Source organism: Wyeomyia smithii, chromosome 3, assembly GCF_029784165.1.
Source record: "Wyeomyia smithii strain HCP4-BCI-WySm-NY-G18 chromosome 3, ASM2978416v1, whole genome shotgun sequence".
NCBI classification, from domain to species: domain Eukaryota; kingdom Metazoa; phylum Arthropoda; class Insecta; order Diptera; family Culicidae; genus Wyeomyia; species Wyeomyia smithii.
This window is the reverse complement of record NC_073696.1, coordinates 47,293,089-47,305,311: the sequence shown is the minus strand read 5'-3', so window position 1 is coordinate 47,305,311 and position 12,223 is coordinate 47,293,089. Positions and strand designations below refer to the sequence as shown.

At 39.4% G+C, this 12,223-nt stretch overlaps 1 pseudogene; it reads left to right on the top strand.

Annotated features, from left to right (window-relative positions):
• Positions 1-4,606: 4,606 nt before the first annotated feature.
• Positions 4,607-7,939, top strand: LOC129728272 (uncharacterized; annotated as a pseudogene).
• Positions 7,940-12,223: the final 4,284 nt, after the last annotated feature.

Sequence of the window (12,223 nt, the reverse complement as noted above, 5' to 3'; positions counted from 1 at the left end):
CACTTTTAGTCTAGCGTAGATTGCTGCCACGGTCGCAAAGTTTCTCGTAATAACATTAAGGTCGTCTGCGAAGCCTATGAGTAGACTACCTTTGCTGACAATCGTGCCTCTCGTTTCGTCGAATTACTCCCTTAAGCAATGTTGAACAACGTGCAGGATGATTCATTTCTTTGTCTTAAGGGGTTATATACCTTTTTGGTCGAGAAAAATGAGGGAAGTTTGAATTTATTTTTAAGTGCATAGCACCATTTTCATTGCATCAAAGTGGTATTTTTCTGAAAGTACAGTTTATCAACAACAAGAAAATACGTTTGATTTTGAGATATACCAATTATTACTGGAGTAATGGCCGTTTCCCTGAAACGCTATTTTTTGCAGAGGCTGATCCTGATAGAGACTCAGCGGATCAACCGAAATCAAAAAACTCATATTATTTCATTAGTTTAGAAGTGTGCCGGGTCCTTGAACGATCGCTTTTATGAGTATTTTGTTTTCAGTGCAAACGGGAATGTTGTTCCCAAAATATGCACGTTTTGAGCGCAAAAAATTGCATTAAAAATTTTTTTGCGGTAAAATGAAACTGTATGTTTCAAAAAGCGATCGTTCAAGGACCGGCAAATTTCATAACGAAAATTAAAAAAAAAATGAAGGAAATCGGTTCAGTAGTTTTCCCACAATCAGGATCACGGCAAAGTCATTTTCCGGAAAAAAAACTATTCCGAGATAATCGCGTGTAATGTTTCAAGTTTAGCTTATGCGGCCGTGGCGAGGCGCGTTGCAAATCGCTCGAACTTTCTTCCCATTGCTCAGATCTTTATGAAAGTTTGTGGAAATGTTCTCAAGATGCAAGATGTTGTATTTGAAGATAATGTAACAAATTTATTTCCGGTTTTTTGAAAACTAAGAAGGTATATAACCCCTTAACTCTCTGCACGCTTCGAAGGGATTCGAGGGTGTCCCCGATACACACATGTAACACATCATTCGATCCAAGACAGCTTAGATAAGTCGTGTCAGTTCATCCGGAAAACCGTTGTCGTGCATTATTTGTTATAGCTGGTCTCGATCGACTGTACCATACGCTGTCTTAAAATCCACGAAGACATGATGTGTGCGCACCAGTGTTGCGAAATTTCGACACTGCAAAATGGTAATGAAACAACAGCAATTTCACTCTCATCACACTGAAATTGAGTGTCACCTGTCTCAATTCTCAATGAATATCGTGTCAGTGATATAAAAATAATTAATATCGAAATTATTTGATCTGAGTCAATCAATTGGATGAAATCAATGAAGTAGGTAAGCATCGACATCGTCAACCGCATGAACATCACTAAAGTAACAAAGCGCGTGCGAAATCACAATAATGCTGCCAGTCAGCATTATCACTGTCAACTGATTGGAGCTGAAAGCAATTATCACTTTCAGCTCGTTCGTGTTGAAGCTGATATTCACAGTTGTCAGTTTCAACTCAGAATCTATCACTGACAGTGAAAATTTGCAACACTGGTGGGCACGTTATACTTCCGGCATTTCTGAAGGATCTGCTGGAGAGTGAAGATTTGATTCGTAGTAGCGCGTGCTTGATTGAAGTCCGCTTCGTATTGCCTTACGAATCTTCTAGCAAAAGAAGAGAAAGGCGACGGAGCATAATTTATGAGATGATTTTGTACGCGGCGACGTTATCCTTCCATGCATTTCTCCGGTAGTCTCTTTTCCTCCCAAACCCTGGAAATTTCACAGTGGAGTGCCGTTGCTAGTGTTTATAGAACTCTGCAGGTAGTCTGTCCTTACCTGCGTCTCGATTGTTCTTTAGAGATCCAATTTCTCGTTAGATCTCCAGGATATCGAGAACTGGGACACTGTTATTGTTTGTAGGCACTCCAAGGTTAACTTCCCTTCCGCCGCCTTCCGTTGTTCCGCTATTGAGGTTCCTAATCAAAAAACTACTTCCATCTGTCGACCACGATTGTCTCCTCAGAATCGTTGACAAATCATTTCGAGCAAGTCGATATTTGTCCGCGTTCTCTATCGTGACGATGCTTAGGTTGGTTTTCCAAACTAGTTTTTTCCTCTCCATCGCTTGCTGGCATTTTCCGTCAAACGAATCATTTTGTTGGCTCGACGTTACTTCACCTAGTGCCGCGGTTGCGGCCTTACCGGTGGTCGAATGTAGTTACCCTAGCGAGAGTCGGTGCACACGGTTTCTCCGTTGAAGGTAGTGCCTCGTCAAGTATGCACGCGTAATTCTCAACGGCCTGCGGGTTCTGTAACTGCCGGTTGTTTGGCCAAGGAGGTTGGTTTTGTCTTTTGTGAAATACTGTGGATAATTTTGAGCGCACATATACTGCCACTAGGTGGTGGAGTGTAGTGTTGTTTGGTGATCAGGTGGCTTTGTGGATATCTTTGCGTGGAAAAAAGGTGCTTCTATTTACCAGCGAAAGCTGCGAAGTTGATGCACAGAGAACAGACGTTCATCTTATTTCCAAATGATGTGTAAAAACTTGCAACCGTTATTTTAAACGTAAGTGGTAATGCTCCCGTTACGTGGCGCTCGCGTCACTGACAAATCAAGCACTGAGGGCTCATTCAAATAATACATAACGCGCTCAGGGGTGGGTGGGTATTCAGCGAAGCGTTACATTGCGTGTGGCAAACATGTGAAATTGCGTTACGTGGGGGTGGGTGGGTATTGAAAATTGCCGACTTCCGCGTTATGTAATATTTGAATGGTTCCTGATTTGACATTTGCCAATCTCTACCTCCTCTTTTCGCATCAAAGCACTCCAGTGTGTCAACTTTAAAAAAAAATAATAAAAATGGTTTGTAAATCTAGAGAAACATTTCAAAAGGTCCTATCTGACATCGATGCTTGTCAGAGAAAAATGAACTTGAAGTTTTGTGAATCCTTTTCAATTTCCAATTAAAACCGAAATAAGATTCCATCCCTTTTATTATCTCAAATGTAAAAAAAGAACGTCATCTTAACTTCTAGTGCTTTCTCAATCGTTTCAATTCTTTTTTCCAGTTTTTATTGATGGTTTTGTTACATAGGTCCTATGTTGTTTTCGTTATCACATAGGACCTCTCTGATTGGTCTCTTAGTAACTATCAATGACACATTGGACCTTTGATTTAAATGGCTTCAAAGGCTTTATATGAAACAGTATATCATTATGATTATAACGTTTGATATCCGAATTCGAGATTCATTTCCATGAAAATATTGTCTATCATTTCTTATGAAAGTTTGGTTTTTTAAACCAACATTTTTTTTATTTAATTTTTTTTTCTAAATCAAAATTAATAGTATTCAATTAATCACATGATTTTTCAGTGAGGCAGCTGGGGTGTAGTGGTTTGTGAAACGGTCGCTTAAGACGCAGTGAGGGATCAAAGGGAAATGACAATGTCAAACTCGATTGAAAAGAAAAATGTCATGTTGTAGGTTATACAAGAACATTGAAAATACGTAAATATATAACACTAATTAATTGAATGATTTATTTGTTTTGTTACAATGATTATAATAATTTATTTCATTTTCCTATTATCAAAATTATTTACTATGCGCATCGTTTTTTTCGGGATCCAGATTTCCATCGAAGTGACTATAGAACATAGGGAAAAAATGTGTGTTTGAAAACATAAGGTCGTCTCTCGTTAGGTCGTCGTTTACCAAAAGGCCTTCTGAATTTGCTGGCAATATACAGCTGTCGTTCGAATCATTCTCGTGGGAATCTTGAATCGCAAAATCTAGCACTTGAAACTCGTCCGCTGGACACAGGGGGGGGGCGCTCTGTCCGTGGAGTTAAGGTAGCAGCCTCGGAGAAGGAAGGTACCATAGTTACAACCAACATATATGGTGTCACGTTTAAAATTTTCTGAATAGTCAGAATTAACAGCAATATTCTTCATAGAATCAGTGACCTGCAACTAGTTGATTTTCCATTTTTCATCATTTTCAATGATGTTCCTTGGCTGGCAATGATTCAAAAAACCCCTATGACAGTGTGCGAAAGTTTTGTAAATTTTCCTTCTACTCGAATGAGTCCATGAAACGTCTGTTTCCATCTGGAAAATTCTTCATGAACAAATAATCGCGACGTGAACGACTCTATGAGACTTCGTGAGGGGAACCTACAACGATGACGAGGAGATGTTCGAGATCTGTGAATCATATTAGAGGTAATAATGTAGCATCTAAGCTAAACATTTTAATTAAGATTTACCAGGTGCACGCAAGTCGTCCGTACCGCTACGTTTTCGGCGTCTTCTGTGGACATCGATTGCGACTTCATTTTTACTTTTTTTCACTTTCTCAAACCGGTAAAGAATATTACACAAAGCTCGAGGTCCAATCTGCAACTGTCAAAGTTTTTGTTCGTATAACAGATTGGCCTACTAGTAGACAAACGTCCAATCAGAGAGCTGTGCGATATTGTATTATTATTCAAATTGGACGTTTTCTTGCAAGCTCTGGAATTTTTATGGATATCAAAAATCTATTTTTTTCTCAAAGGAACTTATAGACAAGAATCTCTTTCATGCGAATAAACATAAAATAGGTTTTGTTTGCAAATGTCAGATAGGACCTTTTGAAATGTTCCTCGAGAAATGTGAATTTTATTGGTGTGGAAACAAACAAAGGAGCGGAACATCATTCTACAGTTTTCCAACAGATGCAAAGAGGTATGCATTCTGATTCGCTTGTAACGAATAGTTAATTAGAGTCACTTTAACAAGGTGCTCTTCCTGGGTTGCTCGATGTAATTCTCATGCGGCTGCACAGGAATTCACTGCGGCGGGACCGCAAGCATTCCTAAGCAAACGCATTTGTGCAGACCATTTTCCCTTAGAAGCATTCAAAGATCCTTCCAGGAAAGAAAAAGGGTAAGCAATGCTCCATGTTTACAAATCACTTAGTTCAAGAACAAAACATCCGAAACAGGTTGATAAAAGATGCGCTACCATTCTTTTGTGCGGAAGAATTCCATGACTTGGAAAAAGAGCGTCTTGATGGGTAAAATTACTTCATTTGCTCGATTTCTTCGTATTTCCCGGTTGCTGATTTTTAGTTCTTATAGGATGCCTTCCCATCATGGGCGTAGCCAGAATTTCAAATAGGGGGGGGGGGGGCAAGCTCTTCAAAATTTTAGAAGTAAAAAAATGGTACACTAAGGTCGCTTTTCACGCGGGTTTTTACGCGGCTTTTTTACGTGGATCCCGGAATTTACGCGGTTTTTTCACGCGGATTCCGAAATTCACGCCATTTTTACGCGGATTCCGGAATTTACGCGTTTTTTTACGCGGCACGTATCCCCCGCGTAAAAAGCGACTTTAGTGTGTTTTGAAAAACAGAAATAAATACTAGTCTTTAGTGATTGTTACATCAAGGCAACCAGTGAAAAGTTGTCCTTGACATCAGAGTGGAAAATTTGATTATTCTTTGTCCAACCTCGAATATAAATAGATGTTCTTTACTAAAAACTTTTAAGTTCATTTTAACCTTTGGACATATTATTTTGGCGACGAAGAATCCACGAACTCAAGAATCCACGAGTTGATCAGCAGCCGCAACCGGGAATTCGAGATATGACTCACAAGATGGCCCTAATTTTACAGCGGATAGCGGTACAGCAGCAGCGTCAGTATCAAACCTCGGAGCAGATTTTGGAGTCCCTCTCTTCGAACATCATCGAGTTTGTCTTCGACGAAGAAAACGGAGTTACGTTTGGATGTTGTTGTTTAACCGCTACCAGGACTTCTTCGAGAACGATGCAGGCCAGCTGAATGATGCGGCGAAGGTACAGTCTTCGGGTATCAAACGTCAAACGTTCCGGAAGCGGTTCATGTGACTTTTCACGATTTTTGTTGACCATCTGCCGATGAACACTCAGCAAGCAGAGATCACTCAACCGCAGTTCAAATATTGTTGTGCTGAACGAGCGTTCAATCGTGCATGTTTGCATGGTAGAGCAAGTGCAATTTTAACTGCTTTCTCAGTCGCAGGGAAGAAAGAACGGGCTTTAGCTAGCAGGTCTATTAGATCCAACTCTTACAAGTTCTTACGATCTGCTCTCATGCTGCTGCAATGTTAATATCAAACTTCCACTTCTTCAACAAAATTGTCAACTTCATAAAAAATTACGAAATTTTCGGTTTTGCGCTTGAACTCTTCCAACGAAATGCGTATTACGTGAGCGGGATGCAGCAAGGACAACGCGTAGACAGGTGCACTATCTTCATCGAACCGTGTTTCCAGTGAGGTTACAAGAGAATCAAGGTAAGGAATTATCACAGCTCGGTTCCGATACTCCAAGCTAGTTTATGCATGCGGATTTGCCCGGCACTTTTGTCGCTGCATTATCCTTGGTGGATCAACTGAAAAACCTGTGCAATTCCACGCAACATAGCGCAAGCATTTCAATCAATTATTTTTGATCTGGCTGATACTTTACACAGATGTTTCTATGGGCTAAAGATGTCGTTTTGTGCTATTAGAGTTATTGAAAACAAAATTTTGCACCAATGTCAACATTTAGGGGGGGAAACGGCCCCCTCCTGCCCCCTTCTGGCTACGCCTATGCTTCCCATAGTCTAGATTTTGAATCGATAGAGTACATTGAAGGTGATGCAGATTACCTAGCTTGGGAACAGCTAACGAAACCAATGAATGTCTCCATCAACTGCACTTCGTCGTCCCCAATCGCTCAGCAGTCACCTGGATATATAGATCCGTCAGTCCACGTTCCACTCCAGATGCTCTATGCCTCAGAAATTGAAAACACACTGTCGCAGAGTGAACGTATCAAACTAGATGGAAATTTAGCAGAGACAGCGTCAACTGACGACAGTATTTCAGTTAGTATGTTTGATATATGTACACCTGATTTTGAAGCTAGCTACAAAGCTCAATTAAACGCCGGAAAAGAATCTATCAGATCATTAAAGCAAGAGTTGGTTTTTGTAAGACGTCAGTTATTCAAAAGTCGCCAAACAAGTCAACGTCGTTTGACCAGGGCGCCTAGGTAAAAGCAAGAAAATGAAAATCTGAAGCGTAAGTTGAAAATAGTCATAAAGACAAAAGGCTTAAATGAATCTTTAGGTGCGCAAGTAAAGTGTAATCCAGTTGTATATGATTTTATCAAAAACTCTACTCGGAAACCAAAAGGGCGCAGGTATAATGCTGCCAGAATGAAATTTGCTGCAGGTACATATTTAAGTGGTCCTCGAACATACAGATTCATCAGAAATTCAAAACATATTATTCTCCCACATAAAAGCACAGTATTCAAACACAACAAGCATGTTCGTTTGCAGGCAAGAATTAATTCAAATTTGCTTGCAATCGTGAAGAGAAAAGTGCGTGAGATAAAATGCACAAAGAACAAAATCGTTACGTTGACATGTGATTGTATGTCTATTAAAAAGGAACTAACTTACAGCGCAAAGGCAGATGTTTTTTATGGATTTCCAGACGAAGGTATCTGCAGGAAAATTGAAAGAAAGAATCCCAACGTACTGGCAGTTGAAGCAATAGTTGTCATGGCCACTGGAATGTATAAAAAATTTAGGCAGGTAAATATTGATACAAAAGTGCTATGTTTTATATCAGTAATACAGAAAAATTGTTTTCTCCTAAACTCAGCCAATTGGTTATATTGCGCATAACAGTCTGAAAAGTGACGCACTTTTTAGATTTATAAAAGCATCAGTTCGAGCTATACGAAAGTGTGGACTGCACCCGCTAGTCCTCACAATGGACCAAAGCAGCACCAACATGAAAATGGTTCATGAATGTCAAACTTCTACAGATCCGCCAAGGATAGCAATTGATGGCAAAGCACTTTCAGTTATGTTCGATGTACCACACCTACTGAAAAACACCAGAAATTCGATATTTAAGCATAACGCTGTTTTAGTGATAAAATTGCTTCACGAAAGTATATACAACAGCTGTATGAAATCGACGTAACCTCGGCTCTGCGATTAGTTCCAAAACTACAAAAAAGTGCATTGACTTGCCTCCATTCGCATCAATGAATGTTGCTTTAGCTGCGCGCACGATTAGTGAATCAACTGCAATAGGTATACGGCATTACGTAGTAACAGGTGAATTACCAGATGAAGCACTTTATACTGCCGAGTTTATTGAAATGCATGATAAACTATTCGATGTATTCAATTCGAAAGAAAAATATGCGGACTCAATTGGGAAGGTAGCATAGATCTAAATTTAAATAGCATCAGGTTAAATTTTATCATTTTTATCACACTTCAGCCATATCGCACACCAATCACTATTAATTCCAACCATTTCGACTATCTCGATAAAATTCAAAAAGTATTGGAAAATATGTATTATACCAAAAACTCGTACTTCGATCAAACTAAGGCATTCTTGTATAAATTCAAAACATATTATATACATAAACACACTGACGTTATAAAATGCACTACGCAATCGTTCCGGCACGTTCGGCATCATGCGACTGGTGTCCAATGCCACGGAAACCTTAGGCTTCGGCCACGGTGAACGCGACGCGATACGAAGTTTGCGAAGTTGCATGAATATCACACGTCCGTTCGAGCAAAGCAGAAACAAATCCAACATGCTTTCGTTACAACCAATGAATTACTTGTCATTAGGTTCCCCTCAACGTTCCCCATTCCATGAAAGCCTTTTCCTGGTGGACTTACCGAATTTGTTTTTTTTACTCCAGGTGAAAGAAGAATCAAAAGATTAAAAATTATTTCAAAGACGACCACATTATTTGAGAGGCTGGATAAGTAATATTAAGTCCTTGCGACCTTGAGAAATAAGTATTCCTGTTCATATTTGTGTACTAATTCTCTCTGTCAAGATTTCTTAGAAAACTATTTTGCGGAAATAAGAAGACGCTGCGGATTCAATGACACACCTAACCTATTTCAGTTTAGTAGTGCTTTTAAATATGCCATGATTGCAGCTACTGAAATGAATTTTGGTGAAGGAACAAACTGTGAACAAGATACAAAGGATTCTCTTATACAAGAAGACGACAGTGAAGATATTAAATCAAACGTACGTTCTGCATTTGCGTATAAACAAGAGCCACTAGATTTGAAATCTCCTTTTGAGGTTTTAAAGAAAGAAATGAGCGCCTTAAGCCTGTAGTACACTCTTTGACCGAGCGTCAAATATTTGTCACTTTTTGACAGATAAAAATTTGGTCAAAGATAATTATTTGTCACTCTCCAATTTTAACATGGGGCAAACACGGGCAAACAACAACCATGATGTCAAATAAATTTTACCATTATGTCAGAAGGTCAAATATTTGACCATTAGACAAAGAGTGTACTACAGGCTTTAGTTTACGTTATTGGAGCAGCTCTGAGCAAACTATCACACAAAAGGTGCAAGAAGAACCTTTCCAGTCAAAAAGATGACGATTGTCTTGATAGTGAAGACTACTCTTTTACTAAGCTAAAAGCTTCCATTTCTCAAAGAATTATAACTATCCCCAATAACACCATGCATGCTATTGGGCTATTAATATTCGTCAGTTTCAAACAAAAGTTCCGGCACTTCTTTTATCAAAACAGGCGGAATGTCAAAACCCGTCCTAAAACGTATTTGAAATATGCATCATTCGATCATGCAGTGTGTCAGTCCTGCTTTAACTAGCTGGTGGACATTATTTTGAATACTCTCATTCAAGGATTTCTACGCGACGTTCGCTTGCAACAAAAAATTGCAACAAATAATAAACTTCGAGGAAAAAGAAACAGAAAAGCAACTAGGATGAACCTCCCGCAAAAATTAAAGGACATATGTCATCATATTGGAAATTTAAACTATATAAGAGTTAACATGTATTCCGAATCATTTATTGAACAATTACAATATAATCCAAAAAAGGAAAGGTCTTCTAAAAATAAACTTAATGTTATTGTCCACTTCCGCGATGATCCTTTTCAGCCAAGATTACCTTTCAAACTAGTAAGCTGTTTACAGTCACCGATCACGCATTTCCTGCGAATTCATTTTGTTCTGTCTAACACACCGACCTGTACAGAAATAAAAACATTGTTTAACATTATTTGGTTAATGATTAACTTCATAAGTACCGGGCAGTTTTTCATGCTGATTTTTACATTTTGTAGTTCACATAAATATCGGTTCACTAATCCTTACGTTGAAGGTAAGCGGCCGCTAGTTTGCGTCGAAATTCCGCACTCGGAATCACCATGAATCGTACTCATTTTGCAATACTTAAGGTAAATAGCTATCATAACTTGCACGAAGTCCGGTTTATTCCGTTCGACTGAAATTCTCGAAATTCTGCGAACAGTAGCAGCATGAAAAAAAGATTCCTTTCGAGCTATATCCGACTGGCATGATTTGGTATTTGAGAACCGAACTGTTAAGCCTGTATTACACTCTTTGACCAAGCGTCAAATATTTGGCACTTTTTGACAGATAAAAATTTGGTCAAAGATAATTGTTTGTCACTCTCCAATTTTAACATGGGGCAAACAAGGGCAAACAACCATGATGCCAAATAAATTTGACCATTATGTCAGAAGGTCAAATATTTGACCAGTAGACAAAGAGTGTACTACAGGCTTTATTTACACTTTGTTAACCGTACTTCTCTTTAAACACTTTTCCGTTTCTTCGCAATTATTAGCAACCGGTTAATCTTCTGACTATTATAACAACTGTTTACCGCAAAATTTACAGATTTCGAAATGAAAGAATACTCGAGTTGTAATCATTTCAGCAACGTTCCAACTGTTTTGTTTTGTTTTTTTTTTTCTCGCTGTTTGGCTGTTGTTTTGTTTTGTTCTGTTGGATTGAAATCAGGGCTGCTAGATATCTGTTCAGGTAAAAAAATATCGGTATGGCAACATTTATGCAGTGCAACTGGGGCACCACAAGATAGATGTCGTTAGTGTTTTAACGTATTCTAATTCTAATTTTTACACACGATTTTCAGTTTTTTCTATATGAACATGAATGTCTGTTCTCTGTGGTTGATGCATCGTTGGCCGTTGTCGTTGGTGTCGGTGTGTAGGCTGTGAGGCCCTATTACCGGTCTATATATCACTACCCTACCAACCTGGGTGTTCATATTCCCGATAACGTCATTTGTTACCAACAACTGCGCGTAAAACGTTCCTTCTCGTGATCAGGTCCACCTTCGTTCAGGTTTACCTATGTGCGTTGATGATAACGACCTTAAATCCTCAACAAATACATCCTCTCGTTGATCGCCTTCCAGTTTATCACGCGATCCTGCTTTCCACACAGGACAGAAAAACACGCTCCCAGCTGGTTGGTTGCGCAATGATGGGACTTCGCGAGGTATATCCACATATTCGTTTACTGTGACCGTTGAGCCGAAGATTTCATTTGGTCGATAAATATCGTGATTAACGGAAACAAAAAAACCGCGTCGATCGACGTGTGTTTGCTTTCTTGAAGGTACTCGGGTTTTGATAATAGACAAACAGATAATAGACAAAAGATACTCATCGTTCGTTTTCGTAATAAGCGAACTTTTCGCGCGCAACATTGTTCGATTCCGTCAAAAACTACGGTGACATAAAAACACAAAACTTCCTTTCCACCGCAGTCGTGACGATGCAGAGATAAACTCGGTCTGACATTTTGGCCGAAAATCGCCCTCGTTGTTTCCATAATAACGGCTATACTTTCCAAATTCACCCTTGTCGAAGTGCATTTCTTTTCTCGGGGGTACTCGTGAACAGTAATAGACGAATATTGAAACACTTGTACGCTTTTGGGGATGAATTGCATTCGCGCGCACTGTTCGTATAGGTTCGCGGGGTCTGACAAGAAAGATACTCTTCGTTCGCCCTCGCAATGAATTAATATCGCGCGCAACATCGTTCGATTATGTCACTTACCACAGTGACACAACCCTTCCTTTCCGTCGCAGTCGTGAAGATGCAGAGGTAAACTCGGAAACTCGAAAACTGCGACCGATCTTTTGCATTGGTGCAGGTATGCTTCTCCAGACATAGCACGAGAAGTTTCTATAAAGAGGTAAACGGAATTAGGAACCGGACTGTGCCAATTCCTGCCATGTGCAACTACAGGGAAGGGAACCTGATCACCGATGAGACACTTATAGCGATGCATTGGAAACAACATTTCGAGGTGTTATTGAACGTTGAAGAGTATGAAGCCTTCGAGAAAAAACAG